Below are 6000 nucleotides of genomic sequence, written 5' to 3'. Positions count from 1 at the left end.
AAAAATAATCTATCCATAATCATATTTAACAAGTTATTGTGACCCAAGACAATGAATTCAGAGCCAGTCACTTCCTGTCATTTGTTTGGAACTTTGAACTTTTCAGATTCTGTACCTAAAAAGGCCTTGTCACCTCAAAACCACTCGAGGGGAAAACACACATCTATTCTGGTATAGTTTCAATATAGAAGGCAGTACAATTGATTTGATTGATTTGATTACATTTCCAGTAAAAACAAACCTTGTCTGTGTTTTGTAGAATGAGGAGTATCATTTTCACAGGTACACAAAACAAGCAAATACATCAACAACAATCAAATCACAAAGCCATCCCTGTCAAACCCTACAGGCAAAATCTGTGTCTGCAGGGCTCCTGTTCCTGAACTAATCGCTGCAAAGTAGGGAACATCAGAAGCCAGTGATACCTTGTTCTGTTAAAGCTGTTGTGAAGGGCAGAATATGATGGGATACAAAGAGTCATCAAAGTTGAGGGGCCCTAGAGGAAGAAGAAATCAAAGAAAATAAATGCTGAATGTCATTGACTTACAACATTAGGGAATAACACACTGTGTCTGTAATGTAGCATGTTGGTGAGTTAATAGGCTTGACAAATATGTGTTATATGTGTCTGAACATTGGTATTCTGTTATGATAATAAATAACTTTACTACCAATAATTGTCTCATTTAAAGAGTTGTTATGATGTTAACATGAAGGTCAAACTTTGTGGTCCGTTTTTTACAGCCCATAATGGAGACACTCTCTCTGTGCATCTTCCTCTATCTCACAGCCCCAACACGGTCGAGGCAGATGGCTGTCTAACATGAGTCTGGTTCCGCTCAAGGTTTCTGCCTGTTAGAGGAAGTCTGTCCTTGCCCCTGTCACTTGCTAAATGCTACAAAGTGCATTCCTCATTGAGGAGATAAGACAGAGTCTGGCTTGTAAGATGGGATAGGATCTTAGCCTGTCTTGATGTTGCGTCTTTGTTAATGATATAACATAGAATACAATCTAGACCTCTTTGTTCGTAAAGCGTCTTGAGATAACGTATTGGGATTTGGCCATAGATTGTATATGGATATGGAAATATGGACGTAGGATCTGTGACGTCACCCTTCTGTTTCTGAAGCGCTGTTTTGAGGCCAATCGTCGGCGGCAGCCATATTGCTGCTGTCGAGTGATTGTGACGTAAAGAGGCGGGCTTTGAGCCTCCTAGCCAACAGCTACAGTGTTCCCACAGTCAGCTGTGCCTCTCATTGGTAGACTTGTAATCTCAATATCTTCGACATTGCTGCATTAGAAAAAAATTCACCCCCCTCACAGTGTGTGCCGATCGAGAAATGAGCTATAAGACTACACTCGTCTTTTGTACCAGGCTGTAAACATGTTTATTTCTGCTGTAAAGATCGCCTTCTTCCCATTCATGTGTATGTGACTTACGATACTTCTGGAGCCAGCCTCAAATTGATTGATTGAAGAGTAACCTCCTGATACAGACATATTTTTCCTCAGGATAAGTAGCCTAAAAGGTCATTTCACTCGTTCTTATGACAGGTGGCTAAAGAGTAATGTCAAGTTGTGTTGGGCATCACGGTCCCAGTGGACAAAGGCATTAAGATAAAAATTCTCATAAAGGTCATGCAAAATAGGTGATCATCACATTTATAATTATGATGGAACTATTATTAAAAAAATCTCCTGAATGGTTGAACCATGGCAGCAGAGGGAAAGTTGGAGCAAACATTGAGGGAAAGTGCTCTGAAGATGTGAAGATGAGGCGGGGTGACTTCACGTCATTCCTGCGATTAAAGATAATAACTCTGCCTTTTATGTAACCGTCAGAGACATCATGGGAATAAAGGTCAGGCTTTCCGGAGTTGAAAGATGATTGACTTGGAAAATGTCAGTCCAAACTGATGTTCCTGTGGTTTCTCTAATGCGCACCTCCTCTTGCATTTCTAAAGCACCTCAAAACTGCATGAACACTTTCACAAATTATAACCTGTATTTAAGAAAAACTGCAATCACCTCACAGACAGATTAGCTCTTCCATGAATTCCTCATGTGGGGAAGTTTCCATTTAGAGTTTGCAGAAGCAGAGAAAATTCAGTACAGTCACAGTTTTTCATCAGTCCTATGAAACTGTAATTTTTTGTCATGGTAAGATAAATCTGGTGTGCTTATTTGCACCCTGTTGTGGTGAAAGTTATGACCTATATACATACATTTTGTGTTTATAATACATTACGTGGTTGGCTTAGTTTGAATGTATTTTAACCAAAATACATCCAACCAATTATGATTTTGAAATATTTTCCTGGAGAGGAGATCCTGTTAGTAACCATGGAGGGGTTTTTACCAAATTGGAAAATTAAAGTTTGGTAGAATGACAGGAGCAACATTTCACACCAAACATTTAAAGACATCTTGGCAATGGATTCAGTACACTTCTGGTTATATGTGACAGTGTCTGGTGCAATGGTATGATATTGAATTTGATCATTCAAAGAGTTCCATCAGACAGACTCAACATGGAGCTACAGCAATGTCAGAACATAATCCAGTTCAAGAAGAAGTATATAGAAATGATTTTCATGAGGTACAAGGAGGAAGACAAGTGTTTGTTTTTTTTACTTAGTATGTTGTATAACTGTTTCTTCTTTTTTACTTAGTATGTTTGTATAACTATTTCTTCTTCTTTACTTGTAAGTTTGTATAACTATTTCTTCTTTTTTGCTTAGTATATTTTTTATAACTATTTCATCTTTTTTAACTTGCATGTTTGTATAAATATTTCTTCTTTTTTACTTGCATGTTGGTATAACTATTTCTTTTTTTTACTTAGTATGTTGTATAACTGTTTCTTCTTTTTTACTTGCATGTTTGTATAACTATTTCTTTTTTTTACTTAGTATGTTGTATAACTATTTCTTCTTTTTTACTTAGTATGTTTGTATAACTATTTCTTCTTCTTTACTTGTAAGTTTGTATAACTATTTCTTCTTTTTTACTTAGTATACTTGTATAACTATTTCATCTTTTTTAATTAGTATATTTGTATAACTATTTCTTCTTTTTTAACTTGCATGTTTGTATAACTATTTCTTTTTTTTTACTTGTATTTTTTTTTTTTCTATTTTTTTTTTAAATGTTCGAAATACAGACATCAAATCAAATCAAATCAAATCAAATCAAATCAAATCAAATCAACTCAAGTAATGTTTAGATGTCAGGTGTGAACACTCTTCCTTCTACTCATGAAACTATTCTGGTATATAAATCAAACGCACCCTTTATAAAATGGTGGTCTGTGTTAGCTTACCACACCCACTTTAAAGTTGCTGCTAGTTTACCTCTAATTAACAGGTGGCCTACCCATGGGCCTACTGCTAGCTCATGAGCTCACCTGTGCTGACTCTTCAGAAGGACTTTGTGGAGTACTGTTTTTGGCTTTTGGAACTATTCAGACTGTTTTTATGTTTCACCTGCTGGCCTTAAAAACAAACTTTAAGCTGGAGTTTCCTGTCCTGCTGACTCAAACCTGGTGGGACTAAAACAAGTCTTCTAAAAGATGTCACCACAGCCCAAAGGCAGTTAAAAGTTACTCCACTGCAACAACCAAGGTAAGCTAACTATCTGACGCCTTTGCATGATTACATGTTGTGGGTTGCATTCATACTCCTTACTGGGTGTCTTCATTTTCGTGATAAAATGGATGCAAAGGCTGCTGCAAAGAGGCTCTCTTTGTCTGCTTTTATTTATGCTTCAGTGCTGCAATAATTTGATATTTAAGAATGCATTCAGGTCTTGCTTTGGCTTTTTACAATGTGATGCTCTTTTGTTATTTATACTCACCTGCCAGTTCATAATGTACACTTTGCAAACAGAACCAGAACCAAACTGTAGCAAACATCATTAATGTCCTCAGTGCAGGTTGGCATTGAGAAAAATCAGATGCCTCAGCTTGGATGGGCTGATCAGACTTTTCCTCTCAGTGAGTATTTGCCCTGTCTTTGAGAAGCTAACAGTGAATTAACAAAAGGATCAGTATCAGCAGGTTAATTCACAGCAGCTTTGGGGGTCGTGGTCTGAAAAGTTTGGGAACCCCTGCTTTAATGCAATGCAATACAACACCAGAACACACACAAATATAAAGTTCTAAGCTCAATCAAAGTGAAACACATTGCTGATTAGTTGTATTGGAGCATGTTGTTTGGTCTTACAGGTGTACCTGATCAGATGGCGGGTAAACAGTGGTTCATTATGTGTATTCATTATCTCAATGTGATTGAGATGGTAGCAACATTTTGAGCTGAATAGCTTCTGAGGCTGTTAGTCATACATCTTGTTTTTATTTCCTGTGACTTTTCTCTATTTCAGCAAGGTTTCTGTGTGTTTTGGTGTTAATACAAATCTTTCTGTTGTGTTTTGCAAAGTTTATTTACATTTTGTCCTTCAAACTGAAGGCTTTTTTGCCACACAGGCTGTCACATTGGAGCTTTCTCCACAGACTCAACTATCAGCTCAGCACTGGAAAACGTTTCAGCTCCATGTCGAAGGTTAATATCACAGCTTCCTTTACTGTTTTTCATAATTGCACTTTAAGTGCTGTGCCTCTCTTCTGTAGTTTCTGCTGCTGCTGCTTTCAGCTGCACTTATCGTCAACTTAAACTCTTACCCACATGCATACTTAAGGTCATCTACATCTCACACACACTGCATTACATTATATAAGTAGAGATTGAACCTCTTTTTGCTGCTTTTTTTTTAATGTCGTTGCTGATAAGTTTGCTGCAAAGATGACATTTGCCTGTTTCTGTATATCAGCTGGATTGTTGGGCCAAGATTTTTCCATCTTGGTTCATTGGAGTGTTTATTTTCTGCAATGTCTGGAGACGCTTTGTTGGATAATGGCCACATGGCAGCTGACGCCCTCCCTTAGAGGATTCTGCATAATTGTGGTGGGTCTGTGTTTATTATTGACACCTCTTTTTTCCTGTGAAGTGACACCAAGTGTTAAACTTGGTGTTGGTTCGCCTGCAGTAAATTACAACACCAGGGCTACAGTGCGGTTTCTCAACCTTGTAGATTTAGATTAAAAAAAGTAAAGACATTCTCATTTGAGTTGGCTGACTGAAATATTGAAATGTAGGGTGAGAACATAGACTGTATAAAATATGGAGGTAGTATCCGTGACGTCACCCATCTGTTTCTGAACGCTGTTTTGAAGCCAATTGGCAGCGGCAGCCATATTGCTTCTGTCCAGCCAGTGTGACGTAAAGAGGCAGGCTTTGAGCCTCCTAGCCAACAGCTACAGTGTTCCCACAGGCAGCTGTGCCTCTCATTGGAAGACTCGGAATCTCAATATCTTCGAAATTGCCACATTAGAAAAAAATTCACCCCCCTCACAGTGAGAGGACATCGAGAAATTAGCTATTCAGACTACACTCGTCTTTTGTACCAGGCTGTAAACATGTTTATTAATGCTGCAAAGATCGTCTTTTTCCCATTCATGTGTATGTGACTCACGGTACTTCCGGAGCCGGCCTCAAGCAGATCCTCGATGAACTGCAGCTTTTAACACTTCCGCATTGACTCATATTTTTAGACCGGAGGTTGCCGCTTGAGTGAGAATGTTATGGTTTAAAGCTGGGGTTGGTAATCAGATTTTAGATACATTTTTTTTTATACTGGTTAAAATGATCTTTATGTCCTGATGGTAATCAATACATAATGTGTTCTTAAAAAAGAGTGAAAAAAAGCTGCTATCTACAGCCAGAGTAAACCTGGGAAAACACCAACCAATCACGTTTTTTGGGTGCCAAAATTTTAAACCATTCAAATCCCGTCCTGCCGTTCTGCCTGCCTCCTGCGCGTACATTTCCCCAGTGTGTACTCCTCGTCCCCTTCTCCTGCTTCTGCTTCCCCTGACAATATTTACTGCCCCTCTCGCTCGACCTCGGGCCTGTCCCCTCTGACCCGATGAGGTGCTTTCCTCAG

At 38.5% G+C, this 6000-nt stretch overlaps 1 long non-coding RNA gene across 1 annotated transcript in view; it reads left to right on the top strand.

Annotated features, from left to right (window-relative positions):
* The first annotated feature begins 3297 nt into the window (after positions 1–3297).
* LOC117812623 overlaps positions 3298–6000 on the top strand; it is a 45997-nt gene continuing 43294 nt past the window's right edge. The window contains exon 1 of the long non-coding RNA XR_004631261.1: positions 3298–3623. This is a non-coding gene — a long non-coding RNA (uncharacterized LOC117812623). The remainder of the gene's footprint in view (positions 3624–6000) is intronic.

This window comes from Notolabrus celidotus, chromosome 5, assembly GCF_009762535.1.
Source record: "Notolabrus celidotus isolate fNotCel1 chromosome 5, fNotCel1.pri, whole genome shotgun sequence".
Classification (NCBI taxonomy): domain Eukaryota; kingdom Metazoa; phylum Chordata; class Actinopteri; order Labriformes; family Labridae; genus Notolabrus; species Notolabrus celidotus.
Note: the sequence above shows the minus strand (reverse complement) of the source record. Positions and strands in the feature narration are given on the sequence as shown.